Source organism: Haliaeetus albicilla, chromosome 28 (genome assembly GCF_947461875.1).
Source record: "Haliaeetus albicilla chromosome 28, bHalAlb1.1, whole genome shotgun sequence".
Classification (NCBI taxonomy): domain Eukaryota; kingdom Metazoa; phylum Chordata; class Aves; order Accipitriformes; family Accipitridae; genus Haliaeetus; species Haliaeetus albicilla.
The window spans coordinates 6,756,566-6,783,288 of NC_091510.1; the positions used below are offsets into that span (position 1 = coordinate 6,756,566).

General features: G+C 37.5%; 1 long non-coding RNA gene across 2 annotated transcripts; it reads right to left on the reverse strand.

Annotated features, from left to right (window-relative positions):
• Window positions 1–3,621: 3,621 nt before the first annotated feature.
• Window positions 3,622–15,549, reverse strand: LOC138682498 (uncharacterized). 2 transcript variants are annotated; one of them, XR_011322599.1, is made up of 4 exons: window positions 14,050–15,549; window positions 12,895–13,003; window positions 11,931–11,998; window positions 3,622–3,669 (listed from the first exon to the last, which is right to left on the reverse strand). It is a non-coding gene; the product is annotated as an uncharacterized lncRNA (long non-coding RNA). The 2 variants fall into 2 exon arrangements; XR_011322600.1 differs by lacking the exon at window positions 3,622–3,669 and adding an exon at window positions 5,463–8,665.
• Window positions 15,550–26,723: the final 11,174 nt, after the last annotated feature.

The following is a 26,723-nucleotide window of genomic DNA, read 5'->3' on the forward strand; positions in this document are numbered from 1 at the left end:
GCTGGAAGCATGCCATCCTATTCAACCTGTTCTGATCGTTTCAATCATTCTCCAGAGTATCTTAAATTGAGCAGCAGATTGGACAGTTCATGTCCTATTTCATCTGATAACTGGCTATACTCTTTGATTTAGGTTAAAACATGCTGCTGTAAAAATTAACATTATAATTTTTGCAGATTTTGTAAAGATTGTGTCTGCAACCTACATTCATTTTCTATCCCATTTTTAACAGCAGCAGCAAGTGGTTTATAATCAGTTTTATCCAGTCTTAGTTAAAGACCTGAAATTTTCTTATATGCATCAAGTTCTCTGTTCAAACTGATTATATACATCTTTATGTATTTGGAGCTACTGAAACAGAGTAAGAGTAATATGACTAAATCCTAACAAGCAAAAAGTAAGGAAGATGTATCAGGCCTGTTCTTTTCCATTTTCTCAAAGGCCAGGTTTTCCAGCATAGATACACCCATTTTCAGTGCAGGTTTCAAAGTACAGTAATAAATATCTTGGAATTAATTATTCTTTCAATTTTCAGTAGTGCTCAAAATACCTAAACCTCTAAATTTGATCTTACTTCTTTAGAATAGAACTGTATCCTTCTCTGGAGAACTAAATTTTGTACTTTTGTACTGACTGAGAATTTGAACTTTTGTAAGTTTTCATTTTCTCAGAGTCTTTATCTGCCTTGCATGTCCGTGGGGAAACACTGCTCAACAGCATTCTCAAGACGCTGAGTTAAGCAACAAAACTGAGTAAAAATTTCCAAGTACAATCTGTCATTCCCATGGACAGTCTCCTTGCCAATTAGGGCAGACACCTTGGTGGTGATTTCAGCTGCGCTGTGATCTGCATATACATGTCCTGTGTTAATTTCTTCCAGCTCCTTTTTGTTCTCTATTAAGGGCTTCTCTGTTCTCTGGGAGACATTTTTAAACTACTTAATTGTTCTTGACCTCTGAACCCTTGGTGAGGATATCCTCCTGACAATAGCACAAACTTTGGTGCATGGCCAGTCCAGTAACAGCAGCTCTTTTCTTTTGCATTACAGTATAACACTTTGAATTTGTTACTCACCAATGTACATATTTCATATGCTCCTTTAGGAGGAATGTGCATCCTCCAGCTTCTATTGGTTTAATTTTTTAATATATCAGTAGATCAGACTGCTGTCTCTCCTGCTTTCATTCATTCATTATGATTTCCATGGTTTGAAAACTTCTATTTTTTTTTTTTTATTTTAGAGATTAATTCCAAATCTTCCAGTAATCAACCCCTCTCTAAACTTGCCTGCAGTGCCAGCTCTCAAGAATAACAAAACCAGGAGAAAGTACGCCTCTGTGACGATTTTGTGTATAAAGGGGTGGTGAGTTGGTATCTGCTCTACCGTGGACCTCCACGGGCTGCAGGGGGACAGCCTGCCTCACCGTGGTCTTCCCTGCGGGCTGCGGGGGAATCTCTGCTCCAGTGCCTGGAGCATCTCCCTCCCCTCCTTCTGCACTGACCTGAGGGTCTGCAGGGTTGTTTCTCTCACATATTCTCACTCCTTTCTCTCAGTTGCTGTTGTACAGTGGTTTTTACCCTTTCTTAAATATGTTATCAGAGGTGTCACCATCATCACTGATTGGTGCAGCTTTGGCCAGCAGCAGGTCCACCTTGGAGCCGGCTGGAGCTGGCTCTGTCCAAGATGGGGGCAGCTTCTGGCATCTTCTCACAGACACCACCCCTGCAGCCCCCCCCACTACCAAAACCTTCCCACATAAAGTCAGTACTCCCTGTGTTTTCGAAATCTATCGTATTCAAACACATTAGTCTGTTCTGCCTGAGTTAACTGAAACTTTGTCAATTCAGACAGTGTTTCAAGACACACGACAGTCAAAAATAAAGCTGCTTCTTTCCTTTCAATTGGCCAGGCATAATCTGTTGGCGTCTCTTACAACTTCCAATAAAAACAGTGCCAATGTTTAAGTCTTAGTTTGCCATGATTCATATAAACTACTCCCTTCTTTGTTCTTAAAAAAGTTTCTGTATCTATTTTTGCAGTTCACAAACACACATACACACACACTCATAAATATGCAAACATATATATTTATATATAACTGGATTACACTTCAATAGGAGAAAAGCTTTTACTCCAGAGAATTATATATATGCTAAGGTTTGCTTTCTTGAATTAGTGCTTGTTTAGCCTCAAGCTCTTTACAAATGGAATAATGTTCTAGAGGAATAGTTAAAGTATATGGTTAAAGTATGAAATAAGTGTGGGAGTTAACTTGAACATCCCAGGCAAATTCTAACTCAGCCAATTGCACCTTCTATTTCACCTTCTGTTTCACCTCCATCTTTTTATGTCTGAGTGAATGATAATAAGTGTAAATAAATATTTGTAAAGTTAATTGTAAGCACATCTTTGGATTAAAGTTTAAAAATTTAATTAAAAACTGATAGGTACACAAGGGGGCTGGTGTAATATTGCAGAGGCAAGTTTATTTCTGATATTCCCTAAATTTTAAGAGCATCCCTTTGCAACCTAATAACAATATATGAACAGAAGTGCGTATAGGTGGATAAAATATAAGGTAAGGGTGGTCCTCCTGTAGAGTCAGACATGAAAGTCCTACTTGTCCTAGAATTCAAAATGTTTTAATTCTCAGATGAGCTAAAATTGACCTTGGAAGTGACAATACGGACATGCTTTGTGTTTAAACAACAAAGACAATGTAACTTTTAGAACAGAGAACAAGGTACTGACTAAACTAACTGCGTCTTTAAAGATGTCAGACACAATTCTAGGAAGTTTATCAAAAGTATCCATTTTTAAAAACAATTAGGTATAGAACATGAAAGAAAAAATCTTGCCAAGATTTTAATTAACTTCTGCAAATAATGAAACCTGTATTTCATTTAGGCATTTTTAACTTGCCTGTTGCCATGCTGTTATACCTAACATATATTCACATATATACACTTGACTGTGTAACTGCTTGTGCATAAGCAATGTAGCTGTGGTATGTCTGTATGTATGTTCAAAATATAAGTCATCCCATCTAAATGATTTGGATTAATTTTCACATGAAAGCTCTGCTTTCATTTCAGTTGTCCTATATGAAGAAATCTGTTCTTTAAGGGGGAAACCATTAGACATTCTTCAATTTCTGCAGTCGCTCTGTTCTCCATTCTCTAAAAATATCTGTTCTCTCACATTGACAGTAATGGGATCATGCTAACACAGCTTCTAGACAACTTCCTGAAAGAAAATTACTATCATATTTGAAATAATAGTACTACTGCTTACTACTAATGGCTTTATACTAAGAAAATGGCTGTGTTTTTTTTTATTTTTTCTGAGTGAAACAGAGCCTTAATTTCATTTACAGCCAGACCCAATAACCAAATTATAAACCAGTATAAAAACTAGCTGCAGGCTAATAAGAAATATTAAATTGTTCAATATTTAATTAAATATTAATTGAATTTCAATAAAATTTTGTAAGAAGAGGCTCAAATTGTAATGCTTAGGTAATGGTCATTAAAAAATGAAATATTTTTGAAGGAGAAAAAATAAAGCATTAATTAGCACAGAAACAGAGGTTTGCGATCTACCTTTGACTCAGCCTTGGCAGGTGACTTCATCCATCTATTCCTCTGTATAGTCTCTTACAGTAACACCTAAATGAAAAAAACAAAGAAGAATCTTTAAGCTTACAAATTCTTTGTTTCCTATAATCATATTGCCTTTGGTCTTCAATAATCCTTAAGCGCTTTTTAAAAAAAAAAAAAATCTTAATTAAATTTTCTTCTCCTGGAAAACAAACAAACAAAAGAACTGTAATGTTTTTTTCATTTTGAAACATTTATTATTACAAAAGAAATGTCACGTTTTGTGAAAAAGCTTAATAAAGACCAGTGAGCACAAGAGAGAAGAATTTAGCAATGTCAAGAATAATAATTAATGTCCTTCCTTACAAAATGAACAAATAATCAGTAAAGCAGTTTTGGGTTTTTTTAACGATATTTAAGTGATTTGGTTTTGGTAATAATTAGTCAAAATCCCGAAAAGAATTTTCCTTATATCTCTTCCTTCGTATTTCTATCCCACCTTCTTTTATTCTGTTCTCATAATATTCCATAAGCCAGCATTTGAATGTGAAAAGATGGTTTAAAGCCTTTCTCTTCCCCTCATCTGTGCTGGTTTCTATGATTCCTTTTGTGTCATTTTGCTAACCAAAAATGATTATGTCAGAGTGCAGCTCTCCTCATAAACACCATGTATCTTTTATATGTCTAAGAGAATGGAGTCCATGTGATGCGTTTTAAATTAGATTAAAATAGTGTTCGGATAAAACATATATTCTCAGCTTTTAAAAAGTATTATTAATTTGCAGCATAGGATTTTTTTGAAGAAGATCGTGAGGTACAATTCTGATGAAATCCCTCCTATTTCATGCGATTACTTCTTTTCCCAACACATCCAGTCATCAACATTTACAGAGGGGAGCAGCAGGTAGGAAGAAGGTGAAATACATAGAAAATAAAAGGAAAAATAAAACACCAGCACCCCAAAATTAGGATTTTTGTAGGTGTATTTAGTAAAGTACAGTGTTTAAGACCAGAAGTTTAAAACCCGTTTTTACTTCAAAACTTGGAGAAGCAAAATTCGTCCTTCGTTCTCTAGAATGAGAAAGAAACCGCCATCTACTGCATAATTAACACGTGATGCAAAAGGGTCTCAGCTCTGTTGTCAGTCTGCTCACCTAACCGGAGGGTCACCGTACGCAAGCACAACACCGTCTCCTGTCAGAGACTCGACGCCCTGGAAGCGCTGAAGTCCCGGCAAACGAAATTATCAATCCGAAGCATCATCGGCCGCCGGCCTGGGCGACTTCCACGCCGCAGTTCTGGCCATATCCCCAGCGGGGCCGAGACCCGCCGGGGCGGCCGCCGCCGCCTCACCCCACGCGGGGCTGAGGGCTCGGCCCGGTGCCGCAGGCCGAGAGTCCCGGGGCTCGTCTCCTCGCCCCCGGCCTCCCCCGGGGCTGCCCCCCAAGAGCCGTCCGCTTCCCGCCCGCCGGCGCCTTCCTCCTTTCCTCAGACCCCAGGGACGGCGGGAGGCCAGCCGCCGGCCTGCCCCGACGCGGAGCCGTGAGGTGAAGCGCGGCGGGCGGCTTCTCCTCGTGGTTGACCCGCGGGTAAAGGCCGTTCAGCACCGCCACGGGTGACCCAGGGAGGACGCGCAACCCCACGGCTGAGTGTTTTTTAAGCACGGACTGGGGAAAACTGCTGTCAGCGGCTCATAGATTACTTCGGCTTTCGGAGGAAGGACCGCACTGGTTAATGTCTCGGGAGTCCTTACAGAATACTTCCTACCACTCTGCGTAGCGCACGTATCCTTCATGACCGCAAACGTGGCTATTTAAGTATTCCTGAAAAAAACCTGTTCATCTGAGAAGTCACGCTGAGTAGAGAGTTCCAACCAAATTTTTTGTTCTTTTTTTTTTTTTAAATTACCATAATTATCGTAAAATAAATACACCTAAGATGTGCAAAAAGACATAATCAAATCTGTGGAAGTACACGTGGACATCTGTTTTTCAGTGATTTTAATTATTAAATTCATAGAGATGATCAACTGTGTTCAGAAAAAAATAAAAGGTCGCACCAATGTAGTAATGCAATGGGAACTGACACTCTTTTTGTTGGCAAACTACAGATTATGTTTGCAGAGTACTAGACGTTATTTTGAGACCATCAAAAAGCTTTTGACAAACAAAAGAAAATCAATTGAATTCAAATTATCAAATTGAAGTGAATGTCATCTGAAACTTCCTTCTACAGTTCCAGTAAAGGTTTTGGAATTTTGGGGAGTTTCACTTTAAAAATTCAATAAAACATAGAAAGCAAACTGGAATCTTAGAAACAACAACTTGAAATTATAATTTTCAGCCTGCCTGCAATTTTGTACTGTATTTCTTGGATGTCCCAAGCTCAGTATGTTCCCTCTATTGAGCATATCTTTAAACTTCCTGAAGTTAATATAACTGTTTACATGCTTAGTTAATGAGGGTTCCTACATACCTTCTTAAATTGTGGCCTACAAGAATTAGCTCTCATTAGAACTATTTGCAGGCTACTATTTTTGTGTTTATTGCAGGCCTAATTTGTCATTCACTAAAATACACACTCCCCAAGGACCCTTCTAAGAATCAGATAAATTCCCAAGTCCTTTAGAATGTAAAGTTTAGAGAAATGGAGTAGTATTTGTAATATCATTTTCCCTTGAAATTTCTTAGAAACTCATTTATCCAAACAGTGTTAACACAATTTGGTATTCATGCACTGCATTAATGGATTCCTCATTGAGAGGTATGAGTCAAATATGATTTCTAGTCCCTGCTCCAATGATTGCTTAATATGAAATACTGAAGCTTTCCTTGGAAGCAAACATTGGTCTACTTTGTGGTAAGTGAGTGTACTCACCAACCGACTCACCATGATTCAACTAATACTTTCTTGCAGGACAAGTAGAACAATGCTGTCAGGAAAGGCAGACTTTTTTTTTGTATCCCTTCTGTTCCCTCTCTTTGCAGGTCCTAACATTTTAAATCTTGCAGGGCTGAAATTTAAGTTTGTTGGTGAAAGGGAAAAAGGCCATGACAGGTTAGAGAATAGCTTGAGTGAGGATGTCCACATGTTGGCCATGGCATTAGAGCAGAGCAAGTCATCAAAAGAGCCTGGCTCTCTACCCAGCTGAGACTGGGAGAAATTGGAGATTTGCTCCTTTTATACCTTGTAGGCAGACACAATCCTTGGAACATGGCCTCAAAGTTAGTGTCTCAAACTAGTGTCTGAGCAATATTTAACATCTTTGGGCACTTTACTGAGGATTTGTGTTCATATGCTTCACGCCAGGTGAATGTGGAACACTGAATTCATCAACTCATTTCAACTTTTTTTGGTTTGAACGTTATCTTCTGATATCAGAAAACTATACCTGCTGGCCTCTCATCATTAATTAAGATTTTAAAAAGAACGTATTTTGTTTCCCTAAGAAAAATGATTACCTTGTATATAATACTTGTCATGGTTAAAAGCACATGGAACAATGCCAGGAATAATCAGGTAATTTAGATTTCTAGCAAGACTAGGTATACAGTGGATGGCATTGAGAAAGTTGCCTAAATTTTATCTGCACTTTTTGGATCAGTATGACAGACCTGCCATATGTACATACCACAAAAACTAAGCAGATGACATGCACAGTTACTGCTACTGGTATTAATTTCAGGGTTGCTTTTCAGTTAAAACTTCAGATCAATATTTCAGTGAGTGCACAGGTTCTGTTACCAGAACATTAGGAAATGCTTTATCATAAATGTAAATACTATGTTCTAATTCTGTTTAACATCAATATCAAGTGCATTGTTTGATTTAACAGCCTGTGCAGGACGTTCACCTTATCTCAAAAGTCTACCAAATTCACTGTCTCTTTTACATGAAAATTATTAGTTTGAGTCAATGGTAATCAATAGACTTTAGACTTGATGCAAAAGTTTTAAAACTGTATAGAATACACAGAACAGAGTAGAAATCCAGCTGGATGACTGTTGATGTTTGATATATTTAATCTCTTCTATGCCCAACAACCAAATATATTATAATAAATAAAAGTTCAAAAATTTTGAAAAGTATTTCTGGAAGAAAAATCAGACTAGAACATTTAAGACAGAGGCAGAATTAAATGAAGGATACCACATGCAGAATCTGTAGAAAAAGCAAGATCTGAAAATGAAGTGGTGTATTTGCTCAAGTAAGATTTGGATCTACTTACAAAAAAATATAATGAAATGCTCTATCCAAAAGTTGTACTAGGATGAGAACAGCCAAAGAAAGGATATTTTTCAAATTCATGTAGCAAAACCTTCTGAAGAATGAAACTAATGTTCTATGATTTCTGAATTTCTACTCAAAGAGGGTAGATATACATGGTCCATAGTGACTTAGAAGATAAATATTTATCAAAAAAGAAAAGAACCTCTTCTGCAAAACTTGGGATTGCGCATCTGTTGGGAGCTGAATCAAAACAAATACTGTCATGCAATAAGTTCCTGTAAAAGTGCAGTATGAGCCAGCTTCTCTCGTACAAATGTCATCTATATGCACTATGTATGGCTACACCCTGCTCTCAGGGTCTGCTCTCAGTTATCACACAGTGGCACACAAAGAGGCATTTTGATGGTAAGCACCAGGTAATTTTGTCCCCCACATTAGTACAAATACATAGCTTAAAAAAAAAAAGAGAGAGAGAGAGAGAAAAAAGGCAGGCCATGCCAAAAAAAAAGCAGTGCCAGCTGGTCTGCTAAAAATATTTCCTGAAAATAGTTTGGGAGTTGGGACTACGGGGAGCAGGGCAGGGAGGGTTCACTCCTCACCTACACAGCGTTAAGGGATGCAACACAAAGACAAGTAAACTACACACACCTCCTAAGAACAACTACTTTACTATTAAAAAAAGGGAGAAGTCTAAATAAATCCAAATAAATTTGAACACACACAAAGAAACCCCCAAATCTTAGTTATTACTTCTATGACATTTTATGAATGTCCAGTTCACAGAGGTCTTCCAACAGAGATTACAGGATGTCAGAACAAGAATTCATCCTATCTCCTGCAAATAAGAGAAGACCAAAGTTTATTTCTCCACAACCTATAGCAGGTCTTGCCTAAGTGCAGCAATTAAAAAACTTATAGCATTAAAAGCTAACTTCAGTCTTGTTCAAAAATTATTAATAGAAAAATTAAAATTATACACCCTTAACAGCACTTAGCTGAACTCTATATCTCTAATAAGTAAGAGTCAGTAAAGTTAGTATGTTCCAGACCCTCCATTAAACTAAAGGTTGATTTCTGGTACTGCATCAGGGCTTTTTTCTTCCTTTCAGTTGTTTTGCTACTGCTTATAGCTTGTTAATGAAAACTGAGCACAGTCCTGAAAGTGCATGAGGTAAGGTTGTGCAAAGCAGTAAATTAGAAACCAGAAAGCAAAAACAGAGATTCATTATTCTTCTTTTTCTATGGTCTCATCAAAATTGGAAGGTCTTCCTAGGACTTAGTTATACACAGATAATAGCCTCCAATATTTTTCAGTTTTCAAGACTGTAATGGGAATAAGGTTTACTGCATTCTTGACTGCATTTTTTTAATGCAAAATCCTCTACTGCAGAAAATATTGGTTTGCTTTTTGCAGTGGGAATTAATAAATCATCCTTAATGTTAACACTTTAGCTATTTTTTTCATTCAGCAATTTTTCTGGGGTATTCTTTTAATTCTGTTAGGTTGTAATAGTAATTAAAACTTTGTTTGGACCAAATAATAAATATATTTTTAATGTAAAAAATTAGAAAGTCTTTCTCTGATTTTTTTTTTTAGTGGTAGTCAATGATAGTACCTTAGTACCTTCCTATATTTGCACATAAACCACTAATTTTCACGGAAAAGAAGTATCAGGCTTGTATTACAAAAATTGAATACTTGTAAATAAACATAATAACAACACTGATTTTCAGAGAAGGAAGAGAAGGATAATTAAATACTGGTAAATGCCACTATCTTTCCCTCTGACTCATTACTTCCAAAGTATTTCAGGATACCATGGGTTTACCTCAGAAGAAACTGAGCCATTATTTCATGTGACTATTGAAATCAAAACAGCATAAGCACAGACAGGACAAAAAGGGAAGTGCTGCATCAGTCTGTTACCTATATTCACAGATAGGAACTTGTTTACCCATTTAACCCTGAGTTGCTGAAATGGAATTTTTTTCCAAATATTTCTTAACTCTTACCAGTTACACAATTGACTAATTTTATTTTTTTTTTCAGATTTGCACCATAATGCATCACTGTATTTATTTTCACAGCATACTTAAAATTGATTACTAAGTAAATCTTGCCAATGGCCCAAATCAGTGTAACTTTGAAACTCCGACTTTCTGCTTTTGGGTTTCTTCTGAAGAAAGAATGTAACCCAAACTAGTGAACCTGTTACAAAGACAACAAGTATTTTCATCTGCAAGGAGAAGACAGGCTTGACATTACCAAGATATCATGTGAGATACTGCAGTTGTGTTTTACTGAATAGCACTGAGAACCTAGCATGTGTGCCTTCAAACTATGTTTCAGCTAAAGCACCTTTAGAATTCAGATTTATGACTAAATGATATCTTTCAGTGAAGGTAAAAGATATTCACACATGCTATTTGTAATAAAGACATAAACCCCCTGAAAAATCAGGATTCTGCTTTAACAGAATTTGTTTAATTTTTGAAAGTACTTTCCAGTAAATTGGAAGATTTTGGCCCTGACTCTCCTCGTTGTATGTTGTTGGCTACTTCACTGCTAAGAGAATTAGCAAATCTCCTAAGAAGATCACATTTCAAGGTCATTTATGGGGTTATTCCCAAGGTCAATTACCAGGTCATTACAAGATTGGTGGCCACGCTGCTCCCAGCAATGCAGCTTTTCTGAGCCTGTTGCACATCCACCAAAAATCCTGGCAGCTTTTCCCTATCCCAGTGAGAGTCCTGTGTTGACATCCCACAAAATTAATTGAACCATCAGAAGTTCATTTGAGCAAAACACAATAAAACTCTATAAATTGTCTTTTTCAACAATGCTTTACTGAAGAATATTTGTTACCTATTCTACTGTCAAATCGCTCCAAATGTGACTCTTAGGAATATCACAAATAATTTTCCTATGTCCCTTGATATAACTAACTATCATGTTAATAATAAATTTTCTGAAGCACAGGAGTAATTTTTAAACAATCTAAACCAACTTTGTGGTGTACAATGGGAATATTTGTTACAATTGAGATGACTTATTTTTATTCATTCATTTTCCTAAGTGTATCATCTACCACTTGTTGTACAACAGCAGTTGTCCAGTAGAACGTCAGTGCCTTGGGTTCCAAACAGAATATTTTACAACCTGCCTTTAGAATACATCCACAGCTCCTGTTCACTGAGATATACACCTACATCACTACCATCAAGAAAGAAAATGTGCTGACCTGATACAGCCAGTGAAGAAATGAAAAGCGTTGATCTAAAACTGGACTTGGCAGTAAAGAAGCAACATGGTTAGCAAAGGAAATAATTTTGAAAGGTTCCCATTGCCATTTTAATAGGCTTTGGTTACCAGTGCAGTCCTATTCTCACAAATCAGGTCCAGAGAGGCAGCAAAATGGATCTGCAAGCTCAGACTTGAGCGTGCCCTCGGATGCGTGGAGGGACTCGTGTGCCTGAACACGTCCAACTGCGCACTATCGCACGGCATGACGGGACAGGTTACAAGCACGGCAGCTGCGCACGTAGGTGTATGTCCTTTCTTTGTACAGAAGGCTGAGGAAGACCTCTTAAACAGAAGTTTAGACGACTGTTGGCACTAATACTCAGAGTCACTGGCAATATTGTTTAGCCACCAAATTTTGCCTCATTCAGGTGGACTGCAGGCTTTCATCACTTCTCAAATGACACCTGGCTGGTACAGTTAGACTAGAAAATCTCATTGCTTACACACATCTCACCAGCACATTGCTTTGCAGGTTCAACACAGATCAGATCTACCATCTACCTCCCATACCAGCTTCCCATTAAAAAAAACCAAAACAAAACAAACAAAAAACATCAAGAACATGCAAGGGTTCATCATTCTTTTTCTATAGCCTATCTGCCATTCAGGGCAAGTAACTCTGCTCCTGTGGCACAAGAGAACTGTCACAGGGTAAGGCAGGTTCTCAGTCTACTCAATTAAGGGAATATACTTGTCAGCGGACCCGAAACCCAGGGGTAAATTCCTCTAGGAGATAGGACCTGATCTGAAGACAAGACTCACTTATACAATCACAATTTTTTTTTTATAAACATACCATCTTCTTTGACGTAAAAAACGAAGAGCAGTAATTCTATAGCAAGCTTCTTGACTGTGTTGCTTGTCCTGAAAAGGAAAGGATAACTGATGTAATTATTGTTTGTCAGATTGTTTAAAGCAATACTGGCAGGCAGTAAGATACTATGAGTATATCAGAGAGCTTCTCTACAAGTAGACAGGATTATATACCCTTTTCTAAACTTACATAAAAGAATTATGGAATATGGAAAAATGAAAGAAAAAATAAAACATGGATGTAGCCAAAATATTTGAAGGCTTATAAGTTTCACAAGCTAACATTTGACTAATGATTACTGACAACAATAGAGACAAAGTAGAGTTTTCTTTGGAATTTCATAAATTGTTCCTTAAGTCCATTGTGAGTAGAAAAATTCTATCTCCTAAAATTCACTGAAGGCAAAAGTCATAAAAAGTTAATTTTTTGTATAAGTATTAAAGTCTTCAATGCACGTTACATTCACAATATGCACATGGAATTCAGGTTTGCTCAGCATAAAAAAGATAATTTGGGCTTCATTTAGTTCACTAGCCAGCATATCAAGGATAAGTCTACCGGAAAAGATTCCACCAAAAATTTTCATGGAGTGCAGTATTTCATACTAACTTTTTAACATATTTGACCTTAAAAGCTACAAATTCTTATTTTGGTCATATAGAAGTGCAAAAAGGAAGAAAACCGAAGGCCACATCTTCAGTGTTTGCTTCTGATGATCCAAAAGAAGTCTGGTGTTTATTCTGACAACCTGAGATCTTATAGACCTACTATAAAAATGGTCTGGTATACAACCAGAAGTGCTGACCTCTACAAATGCAGAATAAAAGTTGAATCTCCGGTAAGGTCAAATAAACATAGGGGTTATAAAGATACTCTGAAGAGTTTAACTTTTTGCATACTGTTCTGAAATATGTAGTATTAGCAGCATTAATTATTAACAGGCTACCTGTAACAAATTATGAATCAACATATTTTCAGAAGTCATCTTTCAGTTCTCTTTGGAAAGTATTCCTTAGATTCTCAGTCTATTAGAAGGATTCATTTCTGAGATGTACCTGTACATACACAGAAAACTATGTATAATAGTATTAAAGGTATTACAATATTATATATTGCTGTCATCGAAGATCCCACTCACTGAAGCTTAGGCCTACAGAATTTGTTATTAGGCTTGTCAAAATTATATTCCCTCCATCACCTTATCTTCCGTATATATTAAAAATACAAATATTTTAAAAATCTCATGCCAAATTTAATCTTCAAGCAGGAGGTTATTTTAAAGTTAAATGAATTCATTGCTGACTTACAAGTATTTGCATAGTCAGATTGTTATAAACCCACATGAGCTTCTCTGGGAATAATGTGTTTTCATGTGTAATGAGTTTTCAACTCATTAGAGATTTAAAAATCCAAACAAACAGTGTGATTTAACAGCAGAACAGTTTATATGCGTGTGAGAATTATGAAACAGGACATTTAACATCAGGACCTCCTCTTCTTCAAGTCCTTTTGCTCCAGATCCCACACAATTTGCTTCCTCATCTGATTTCACTTGTCTTTTTGTGTGATACGCTTACACAAGTTACCTCAAAATATATGTGAAAATTCCTATCATTAAAGGAGTGCTTCTATCTGGATGGTATTATTTCCAATTGTAATTACTCAAGAGGAATAAAAGAGCAACCAAAGTGTAAATAGAAATACAATTTCCATTTCCAATGTTTTCAGTTTGTTTACACAGTAAAAAATGAGGTATCTGTGAGAACAGCTGCGATTATGGCTCAAGAAATCTTTTTCGGAAATGCTATTTGAATAGGGAGGACAGTGAAAAATCTACATTAGCTGTACAAAAATCCATTTAATCAAAGTCATGTCTTGCACAATACTTACTCTCCTCAAATACTACAATGATTTTTTTTATGGTTTATTTTATTACTAATTTGAGTAACATGGCTTATTGAGAAATACTGTAACAAAACTTAGGACAGGTTACATGGCTCTCATTCTCTCATTGCAAGAAAAAGACAGGTTAAGAGTCTGCAACGCATTATTTGATTGGAAACCGCCACCTTCAGCACAGTGTTACATTCCTTTCCTTTACCATGGAATGAAAACATGGGCACAAGCAATTATTGGGGTGCAGCTAGTACATTGCAAAAAAAATCCATAACTTTCCTCACACTTAATTTCCTACTTTAGTCATATGCTAGCTTGTCCATGTGGCCAGTAGAAGTCTTTCTGGAAATTTCAAAAACTCCTCCTACAGGATCTGGTCCAATGTACTTTTTGCCTTAAAAGAAAAGAATGTAGAAAAGGGAGAAAAAGGTAATTTAACAGAGCTATGAAAAAGTAACACAGAGAGGCACAGACTCTCCTAAGAAACTCAATACAATGTATGAATAATAATGTGACAAAACAGCCAGAAAACTTTTATATACATATATATTAGAAATGTGTATATATATCTATTGCACAATATAAAATATGATATATTAATATATAATAATAAATGTGTGTGCATATAAATATTGCATGTACATATATAATATATATGTGTATATATGTATAATTTCCCCTCGTCCTTACTCCCCCATGGGTTTTTTCTTCATATTAGTTTTGAATTTCACTGCAATGATATTTTGGGAGCAAAAATGACTCAACAGATTTGAGAGTTGCTTTTGCCTGTTACTTTTTTACCGTATCATCAATGTCATGGTACACTGTATTACTTTTAAGTATAATTGCTGCTAAGACCTTAATAAAATATTTTGCAGGACTATGGCTGCCTGTATCCAATCTATTTCATACTTTTTTTCTATAATTATAGAAGAATGTGAGATCTTTTTCATAGATCTGATAAATCTTTTCCTGGATTAATTGTTTGAGTGTATGTGTCTTCTACATTAAGGGATACCTTATAAGCATTTATTTGAACATACATTTTTCCCTAAAAGAAAATGAAAACAAAACAGCTTTCTTCACCAGATTCATATTATAGAACAAAGAAACAAAAAACTTACTCGGGAACACTAGTGACAAGAGGAGGAAAACATTTTTTCCACATCTAGCCTCATCTATCCCACACTCGAGATAAATCTAATCAAGATCCTTTCCTCATATGAGGCATATCTGGTGTCTGAGTTCAAAATGGAATAGTTAAGCAGTTAGCTATTGTAGGCCAGAACTCTGAGTTATTTAAAAAGAAAAATCCTTATAGTCATATATTAGATTGTTTAAAAATGATTTTTTTTCTTTACAAAATAAATCGGTCCAGCCAGGAAAAAAAAAAAAAGTTCCACACAAATAAGCTCTTCTCTGTGAATACAGGAGAGAATTAAATAAAAACAACAAAACTGTCATCTTCAATAAAGATGAGATAAAGCAGCACGAAAGACGATGAAAGTTGTCAGACGTAATGTGAATTGCTCCAGTGTCAGGGGAATTCCCCTGACTCATAACAGCTTGGGTCCCAGGGAAGACTAAACTAAATCTCCACCGCTCTCAGCAGAATATTGTCAAGAGGCGAGTATGAGAAGCACGCCTTAAAATGTAGCCCCTGTGCAGTCTGAGGGCAGTCTTAAATTAAGAGGCTAGATTTAAGCCCAAACCCACAATAACAGATTGTTAGACCCCCCCAAAAAACCCAAACACCAAAAAAAAAAAATTAAACCTCTTTTTCTTGATTTATGTTTTGTGCAAGGCTGGATCCTCCCAATGCATTTTAAGAATGGGAAAGGGAGTAAGTCTCCATAGGAACGCAAGCTCAAGCGTGCCCATCTCCTGAGGGCTGAGAACGGAGCACTTCAGCACCTTAATGACTCGGGACGGCGCGCGTAGCGACAGGAGCTTCAGCCCCGCGAGAACTCAACGAGCAGAAGCTTAGGGTAGGGTGTCGTGGCAGCGAGTCCCGCGTAGGCGAGGAAAGACTCGGCACGAGCTGATGGTTGAGCAGGTTTACCGAGGACCTGCGTTTCAGACTCCCAGCCAGGTATTTAAGGACCTCACGGGTCTGGTACGTGCTGCTCAGAAAGAGGGGAAACCAAACGTCTTCGAGGGAGCCGAAGTTCTGAAGGCAGTCAAGGGGCTCTGGAAAGACTGCAGGCAAGAGAAGAACAAATCTCGTGCTTTTTAAGGGCGGAGGGGGAGGAAAGAAGTGGGAAAAGCTAGAATATCATAGAAAATAGAAAAAGCTTTTGTTCTGCTTTCAGTTTTAAATTAACTGTCCAGTAAACTGGCTTTGTTTAAGGGAAACCTGAGATAGAGCTGTATGTACTTTTAACAGTTTGTTGAATAGGGATGGATGACAAACTGCCTGTATCCTTTCTTGGGAAAACCGAAGCGTGAAGGTTGGGCCACCAGCACAGTGGGTAGAGGCACAGGGTCTCCACCTGTGGCCACTGGGAAGTCAGCTCTGGAAAAGAGGTGTTTCAACACCGAGAAGGCACTGAAGGATGAGGATTAGGGCAGGTTTTGGATTAAACCTCTGCTGCTCAGAAAGAATGTCCTAAATTAGGCACAAGGCTGCAGTGATTTATCCTGGTTTGGGATCATGGTGATGGCATTCACCATCTCAGAGCAGCAGTAGAGGCGATGAGGGCTCCTGCGCTTCTGTATGTGCCCAGGCACGTTTGTGAGCAAAGTCTGTAGCACTGCGGTGTCAAACCTTTACTGCAATACAAACAGGGAAGACTTCAAAATACAAATTGTCACCACCAAAATTTTAATAAAGATGGTGTAATATTGATTTAGTATAAATGTGTGTTTATGCCTCCCAGGTGTCAAAAATTTCAAGATAGACCCTCACCTGGCACTTCAAATATATGACTTCTGCTGGAAGAACCTGTTAACCAATGGGAAATAAAATGATAAATTGTCATAATTAGGTTTACATTTGGATCTTTCCTGAATTACACAATTATTATTCCTTTTAACATAGTGCAAATACATTCTTGAGATCCTCATGCTCTCAGAAACAGAAAGGAGACACACAAAAAGTTTGGATGAGGATCAGACCATATTTTCCAAAAATGTGTTCAATAATTTTAAAAATGAAAACCTGGAAAGTCCAGGAGCTCATTTAATTTTTAAGCGTACATTCTTTATGTTCTTTGTACTGTCATTGCTTCATTGTGATCTTAGAATTGCTTTCACTGCTCTTTTTTTTTTTTAACATATAAAAGATGTATCTGAAATAATTTTTCTTTTTCTTTAAATGTAACAAATTATTTCAGCAACCACTTTTTCCGTATTGCCTGAATAAGAGAATAAAGTAGATTCTACTGTTGTTCTGTATTTCTTTATTACCTTAACTGGTTAAAATGTTTCTAGGAGACAATCCTATGCCTATGATTTACTTTTCATACAAATATAAAGTCTGAACCATGTATCATATTAAAAAACAAGAATATAATCTAGTACAAAATAATGCATTTCCCATTTCTTTTTGATTTATAACCAGTTTTTCATTTTGACTATTATTATAATGTATAACAAATACATTTTATTATAGATATGGTTGTAGAAAACTGTGTCATCTTGGCCTACAAGCCAGAGGGCATGGAAACAAGAAAAAAAAAGGGAGAGACCTGCATATTCTTCTCTAACTTCATATTACCCACAATATTGATCACTCCAATATTTTGTAAGGCTTTCACTACCTTCTCCAATACATATGAAAAGGCAGTATTTCCATCTTCATAAAAACGGAATTCTACTGCAAAGTTTCAGTTACCTCATGTGCTCCCCCACGAACTGCACCAGTAACTCAGCACACGCAACTATGTGGTACTTTGTACATCAAGGGATTTGCCTTAATGCTGAGTTGGCCCTTTAAAAGTTCCTTTATTTAACTTATAGTGGGAGCTTCTTAATTCAAAGGAGTAAGATGGCAAAATAATTCAGGAAGAAAATAAACACACAAGTCTAGACAACCTATTTTCATTGTTGCATTAAGATTTCAGTAATATTATAACCACTGAAAACAGGCAATTTTAATATGATCTAATTTTGCATTGTTCTGTGCAGAAAGATTTCATATGCAAAGTACATCAGTTTGAGATAGGCATTGTTACTTTTGCAGGAGTACCTCCAATTTAAATATATGCTCTAAAATAAACAGAAAAAGGGCTAGAAATTCCTATCATTTCCTAGCTCAGAGTGTTACAAAATTAGAATGAACCTCCTGGATCACAAAATTTAGTTCTTTGTTATTACAGGTAGCATTTAATGTGTTCACTTTCAAAACTGTTCACAGCCTTAGCTTAAAATAACTCCTTTTTTCTGCCCCCCCCCCTCCTTTAAAGATAGCCCCAAGATATATTGTTCCAGTAGACTGGGCCTTTTGCCTCATTTCCAGCCCAAGTTTATTTATAATTGTTTTCTCCCTTTTTGTTCTTGTACAAACATTGGCTTTTAGCCTAAATGGTAATTCTTCTTCCAGTTTTTATCCTCCTACTGGATATCTTGATAACCACATGCCCTTTTCACTTGTTTAGCCTCAGATAACAAGCTCTTTGCAGAAGGTAAGCCCCCTGCTTTCCTTAGTCACCCAGCAGAGATTTTGTGTAATTGTTTTAGTCTGAATTTATTGTTCTTGGATGTAACTAATCAAAACTAAGTGAATATTCCAGATGAGCATCACCAGTGTCTTGTAACAGGAACATCTCTATTTCTACTGGAGTTACCTTTTCAACACAGTCATCTCATTTTGTGGCTAAATGACTTCACTAATTTATAATCCTGCTATTATTTAGGACAGCCAAGTGCATTTCTACCTCAGTTCTTTGCAAACTTGTAGCTTTCAACAGAGGTTTGATACCAGTACCTGGATGTGTCACCTTATAATATCTATTATTGAATTTCATCCCATTTCTACTAATCTACTCCTAACAAGTGTTTTTTACGCAATACCCTACCCTGTATTGACAATGCTTACAGATCTATATTATCAACACATACAATCAGCTTTTTTACTGTATTTCTACCAGGGCCATTATTGACAATATTAAATTTCATCACCAAGTTCTTTTAGGAACATTGCTAGTAACTAATGTGCTACCAAATATTGCAGGGCTGCCTGTTGCTCTTTCCCTTTTGGATAGTTTTTATCCATCCTCCAGTAACTCCATCAATTCCTGTCATTTGTAGTTTAACTATTAGTCTCTCCAGAGCTGAATTTCAGAAAGATGGTATCAAGTGTTTTCTTCACCTGTTATATCAACTATAAAATAGCATCTCAATCTACATAGAGAACTTTATGGTATTTTACTTCCACCTCTCTCTATATTTAATTTACCCTTTTAACTGTCTTAGTACTTCTGTGTATAAAAATCTGCCCTTTGCAAAACCAGATCTGAATAACAGGCCTACTTATTTTTTCCATTTAATTAAAAATAAATCAGTTTGTAGCTTTTTTCCCACAAAGCTGTTTTTTTACAGCCAGATTCTCTCAAACGCCCCACTTCTTATCAAAACTCATTTTAATTAATGTCACCTTTTGCAAGTTCACAGCCTAACTAACTAAATTTGCTGGCCAGCACGCACACAAATATCCAGGCCTTACCATATTCTTAGCATTTGTTCTCTAGCCCGTACCTCCAAAGTTGAAGATCCCACAACATTTATCTATCCAAAAACATTACAGACAAGATCTTCATCTATATTTTATAGCCAAAACTAGGATTACAATAGATAATTGTTTATTCTATGTTACTCCAATCAAAACTTTTCTACTTTTTTCTCTAATGATTTTGAAGATAAGAATAATATTTCTTATGGCATGGATCAGAGCAAAAGTCCATTTAGCTTGCTATGGAGTCTCTGACTGTGTCTACTATCAAGTGCTTAGGAGAAGAGTTTAGGAACAAGTTTAGGAATAGTGCAAGTACATGATGGGTTTTTTCTCTTGGTATCCTACCAAATTTTGGGAGTCTACACACGAGGATCTCCCTAAACCAGAAGTTGCATCTATTTCCTTGCATTTAATAGTATTTCATAGATCTTTCATCAATGTAGCTGTTCGGTTCTTGGGATCTTTTATACCACAGCAACCACAACATCTTGCAATGAACTCTAGAATTTAACTATGCATTCTGTGAAGACATTCTTTTTACCAACAAAGTTTTCATTGATTTAAGTCCCCCAGCCTGATATTAAGAGAAATAAAGAGAAGTCATTTCCTGTTCACCTTTACTGCAAATTGCACGATTCTTCCCTGGATATCTCCTTCCCTGGAAAGCCCTTGCATAAGTAATGCATGACCTTTGCAATGCCTTTGGATGAATTTAGCTGCTGTTATCCTTCTCTGTACCTTTTTGAATTCTACTGTGTATACCTGGAGTAAGCCCAAACGGTATCTGTCACAGCAAAATGACTTGCTCCAGCTCTGCCGAAATGGTTGGCCAGTGAAGTCCTGTTCCCACAGGGACGTGACTGCTGAAAAGCCTGGAGCAGGCAATATGTCAAAGGGGTGACGCGCCTCTGAATAGCACGATCACCTGCAAATGGGAATGCTGAGAAAAATTATTTTCTTGCATTTAATTAGAATTGCCCTTGCTGCAGCTTGTGTCCATTACCTTTCACTGTGCGTCACCGAGGAGAATCTGGCTCCAGCTTCTGTGCAAATACCTACAGAGAGTTAAAGATTGCAGTAAGAAGCCCCTATAGTCTTGCCTTCTTTAGGCAAAACAAAATCAGCTTCTTCAGCCGCTCTTCACACATCATATGCTACAGCCCCCGACCACCTTGGGTACACAGCAGAATTCCTTCTGAGAGAGGCCACACTAAATTAGACCCTAGTCTATGTAACCCACTTTCAGTCTCTGAAAAGGAATGCTTAGAAAAAGAGAAGCGAAAAGCGAGTTGGAAGTGATATTTCTCCAGTGTGTACTCAGGCACCCAGTAATCTGTGGAGTGAAAACGTCTTGACACGCTGGTTGTACCTTTGTGTTCAAAAATCTTGGATGGGTTTTTTTCCTCCTAACCCTTTCCAGTCATGTTGTACCTGCAATATTCCAAATGTGGCCTTCACAGCACTGTTCAGTGCAATTCTACATAAAGGCTCTTCAGGCTGTATGCATAGTCACCCTGAATTAAAATTAAAAATTTGTGAGTAGGGGATTTGACATTTAAAAGCAAATTACTATTTTTCCTCTAATTCTGAAGTCACAGAAAAGTAATAAATTCTTAAGAAGAAAACTACAGGCCTGGAGGGATGTTAACAAGCAACATTATGAAGATCGTTGTATTTCAGTAGAATTAAGAAACTTTGTAAGACCCTAGATGATTTATTGCTCGTCCCCAAAATAGAATGGAAATGCCATTTTTATTTACGTCCTAATTTAGATCATCACATACTTCCATGATAATAAGCTGCTCAGGTCAGAGGCCACATCTTCCAGTGGTGTTATTCAGAGAACCTCAATTTATCCTGTCACACGGAGAGCATGGGGTGGATTACTGCTTACAATTTGTGCTGTTACTGACCTAAACTGTACCAAAGTTGCTACTAGGACTACAAGGAAGACTATCTGTAAATAGCTAAATGCAGGATAGAAATATAGAACAACACTCGCTAATTGCATCATTATCCATAGATCAGCTGGTTTTGATATAATCATAATATTCTTGAAATATTGTTCTAGTTTAGCTTGTTGACTCTACCTTCTGCTCCTCGCTTTAACAAGATACTTAGCAAGAGGTCAAGTACAAAGATAAGAGCCTTCGTCTCTGAAGTGATGATGGACAGCAGATGAACAACAGCCTGAACAACCGCTGCCCCTGGAAGCAGAAACTCCTGCCGGCTCAAACCCCTGCCAGATCCCGAGCAATAAATAAACCAAATCACAAGACAGAAGAGCAAAATTCAGTTACATGGTGTTATGCTCTACATATTATACAACTCCATAGATTTATTTACGCAAGTCTCTGCACTTAGCTGATCATTTGTGTGATTTATGCAACTGCTCCATACTAGGTAATAACCTGAAGCAGTAACTTGGTCATCACCCCCTGTAGGTATTTTTCTGCACTGCTGTTCCAAATAGCAATAGTAACAGTTTTCAATAATAAAGCGAAATGAGCACTCTTCCAAGCGAATGTTGAAATAATTGTGTTGCAGTTCTTTAGCATAGACTTACATAAGTGACTTATATACATAAGTACCTTATAAATATATATTTAAATCAAAGGCAAAAAGCAGAACACTGAAGATGCTTATGAGTAATACATATATAGAGATTTAAAAACCTTCAGTTAGCTCCTTGCCTTTTTCTTTTTCCTCTTTACAGCCTTCTGTCCTGGAACACTGGCAGTGCGAGGAAGTACCAGTGCTGCAGAAACAAAAGAACACAAGAGAACAAAGGAAAGAGAACCTAAAGGTATTCAAGAAATACAGAGACTGTGTTACTGAAATTCAATCTCACCTTCAATCCCTTTATACCGTTTCATCTAGAGCTGAAGAAGGAACAGTATACTAGTAAAAACAACTGTATGAAAAGGTTTTTAAACTCTGAAGCTGCGATGGTCAGTAATTGATGAGTTAAAGTTCGCTGTATTTCCTCCTCAGCCAAAAGGCTCTTGGGACTCCCAGACACTAGACAGCCTAAGATAACAGTGTTTGTTATTTTGTTATTAAGTTTTAAAACAAAACCCCCTAGATGTCTTCTTGCATTTTAGTTGCTTTCTGTTTTATGTTTTTTTCTTTTTCTATGGTCACAATATGTTTTGTGTTTGTAAGCTGAAGGATCATCTGCCAATTTTGTACTCATAATTAAAAAAAAAAAAAAAAGCCGTTCTTTAGGGGAAAAGGTCTTAACAGACAGCAAGATCATCAAAAGGTAAAAGGAAGCCAATGGAAAGAGAGCTCCTTTTGTTATTTTTATCACAAGATAAACCAGTGCAAATAATTGGAAAATCCTTGGAAAATCCTTATGCATCATTTTAATTTCTTAATCTTTGTAATTTCAGTGTTGCTTTTATCTTTGTGCAATGCATATATTTTTGTTCAAATATATACTATTTCATGCATATTGATCAGAAGGAAATTACTCCCAAACCTTAATTACGCTTCTTATTTTTGCTTTTCATGGATATTCTAGCAAATTAGTTGTTTTGCAATATCTGTAAAAACATCTGCAGGAATATCCCTGGAAAGGTAAATTTAAATGCAAATATTTGCACTGAAACCTTCACTGTATTCACCCAAGTAAGGGGCAGAAATGTAGCACGGCTCATCCAAATAATACTCATCATTAGAGCTTATACTTTACCTTCATGCAAACACACTCATATAAATACATCTAAAGAAATACTACCCATTCAGCTTCTTTTATGTTTCTGCACAGTATTTGAATTTCACAAGTTTTAAGCTTTCACATACCTTTCATTGTCTGTATTTATTTGTTTGTAGCTATTATACTGGAAAAGCAATCAATGTTTATGTACAGAGCTGAAGAAAACCCAGCATTCCAGACCGGTTTAAAGCTCGTTCAAAAGTGTAGAAAGGGTGTTCAGAAGCTCCTTTTAAAGTTCTTTTATCAGTTGTCGTCTTTGTTTTTTTAACTGAATAAGACATCATATTTTTTTGCATCACTTCAGAGCACAGCAGTTATTACATACCTTTTATCTTACTGGATTTCAAGAACACTTAACATTTCTTGTCATTTGGTCTCCCTCGCTCACACCCTCTACAGCTTTCAATATCATCACGCTCTGTTTGTCCGCTAACGAGAAGGCACGCGCTTACAGAGAAATTACTACATCTTGCAAACTGAGATAGTCATCCCTAATGTCTGATATTCCTGTAGACGAAACGAGCAGCGCGCCCAAACAAACAAGCAAGCCTCCATTATTCAGCTTGAGGCTGAGAGAGAAGAACTGATCCCCCGTTCTGCAAGCACCAGTTGTCACCATCTCCCTCCAGCTCTCGGTACTGGGGAGTCAGCGCCGCAGCATCGCGCTCTAACGACGATCGCGTACAACAAAAGCGTAGGACTGGGTCAACAACTGCAAACGAAATAAAGGTGAGTGCATGTTCAAGATGGTATTTTAAAAAATCAAGATTTATGACTTCTACTTTTGGTAAGACATCCTGTAATTGTTGTATTTTCCTCCTCCGCCTACTCTCATTGTGCACGGATGAATACACATATAATTACAAATACCTCGGTATGTGCGTTTAAAAAGACAATACCCTGATAATTACACGTAAGGAACAAACATATATGCTGAATAGCTGTAGGAAATCTGAACAACATGCTTTATTTTAATGCTCGCTTCTGTTCTACCTGGAATCCTTCAAGGCTTCACATTCATACAGTTACAGCGCAGAAAAAACACAGAGAATTCATAACCTCGTATAAAGCTTGTAAGTTGTATCACCCTCCAAAATATCAAATACACCAATTTGTCCGCTACGCTGACCTACCAGTAACTAAAATATTGGCAACTATATATACACGTTTCCACAATGCCAAGGTGTAGTCTGGCATGCAAAGCCCCACAAACCCCAGCATTTCATTTCTTTCTCTGTTTCTGTCCCCATCTGAAAAAGGCTGAGCTCACCCACACGAGCATGTAACCTCTAAACTTGCTGTAAAGAAAGCTAGTGCCTCTGTATGGACGTTTAACAAAAGACATTTACAGTTCTGCAAGCACCGGTGAAGACGCCAGCTGAACAGGGACTTTTTACTCACTTTTTTTTGATAGTGTATTTCTTATGCTGGAAAGGATGTAGCAGCTAACAGTTATTTGCATTATGCTGGAGTATTAACATTATATTAATATTTTATTTTAAACAGAATTCCTTAGTTCAAAGTATATGGTACCTATAAAGTCCAATTCTCTTTCTACCAATCTTTGAAAGTATGACACTGTGGCAGGGAAGGTTAAACGTGTTTTTCTGGAACTGTTTCCTAGCCCAAGAATGTTATATAGCTTATTATGTTGTTCCCATCCCAGGATAATTATGCAGAAAGTTCTGTGGTGGTTTTTTTTTGTCTTGGTTTGGGTTTTTTTGTTTTGTTTTATTTTTGTCATCATTGCTTTTTGTTTGATGATGTGTTTACACAACTTCTTCTGGCTGCTCACAAGAGAGACGTATATCCCGCATGCAGGACCACTGTTTTGTAGACAGGCACTAAATATTAGACTGCAGAAAGCAGTTTTAAGTTTTACACTCACTGAATGCTGTAACATGGTATCTATCTAGGATTATTTAAAAAAATAAAATAAAATATGTAGCATAGTAACGTATGTAACAGAGTAAGCTATGTTATTTTGATCTCAGGCAGGAATGTCTTACCTTTTTGTAAGCTATGTTGGACGTTTGGGGGACAGATTCTTCTTGATCGGTTGAAACACTATACGAAGAGTGTTAGAGTTTTGTGTGGAGATGGAAGTGAGGTGAAGGACAGGTGGAAGGAGAGGTGTCTGCCAGCCTTCCCGTTCTCAAGCTTTCTGTCTAAGCAAAGCAGGATTCCTAGGCTGAAAGTCGGAGAAGCGTAATTTTGGTTACACGGCAGTGGCTGAAGCAGGACTCTACAGGAGTAGCAGGTTCTGCTGCGGTTCCAGACATTTTGCCAGGCAGAGGTGGATTACAGAGCCTCTGCAAGAAAAAGCCCAGCCACGTACACTCACCCAAATTGGGACTCTTCCCAGTGCTTTTGTGGGATGCAAAGTTTGCAAGAGCCTGGGGCGGGCTGCTAACTTCCCAGAATTGTTTTGATCTTCATCAAGTCTGTCCAAAGAAAACTTCAGAAAGGAACAAATGCCTGCACGTTCAGCCCAAAACTCCATACCCTGGAAGAAGGTATGTGAGCAGCTCTACAGCTACGAGGCACAGCTACATCTTGCAAAAACCTCATCTGACAACGAAGTGGCAGATGGCTGAACTACTGCACCTGAAGAGCTGCTCTCAGCACCCCTTGGTCTGGGAACACCCGAGAGCTGTGAGGAAGGGAAAGCTGCTGAGACGTTGTGCTGGACAACCTGCACACACAGCGCCAAAATGTTTCAGCAGCTTTTGCTTTGGGCGAGTGCTTACTCCTCTATCAGAAAATTGACATTTCTCACAGGTCAGGGCTTTGCTTCAAGTCCCATTAAAGATGAGGCTGCCTACCCCACAGGCCTACAGCTCAGCTGAGCAATAAAACATACTGCTGTCAGCAATTTAAATCCATTTTGGGGGAACTCAGTAACCGTACTGTCATACCTCCCAGAAAACAAAGAACACGCGCATCTTTTGCGTCCCGTGGGCACAGAACAAACCTGTGTCCCCTTCAGAGCAGGCGGACCTTCGGAGCCCATCTGCTTCACGCCAGAGAGCCAGAGGGGAATGAGGGGCTGGATGAGAAGTCCCTGTAGGTTTTACGGCTATGCAGGTATTATTTCACAGGTTGAAGCTGAGACCCACTTACCTAAGACTGCACTAATTACATGTAATTTTCCTTTTAAATATACTGAAATTGATGTTATATTCCAAAGTAAGGTGCAGTCTTTCCATAGTAACTCCACAACTGAGCAGGGATCTAAATCTTCCTATTTCCTTCAGTTAAAGGCTCCAGCAACACACGTGTTGCATGTTTTCTTGCTTTTCTTTATATGAAACCTTCCATCCACAGCGATCTTCCTCTGTTTACTCCTGCTTGACTTTATCTCTTCCAGTACTGCCTAATGTGCAAACTGCACTGCACATTGAAAAGAATTTGTCCCACTTCATCCTTTGTGACTCCACTCTCCAACACTCTGTACATGCCCGTTTGTAGGAAAAGGTTTCCT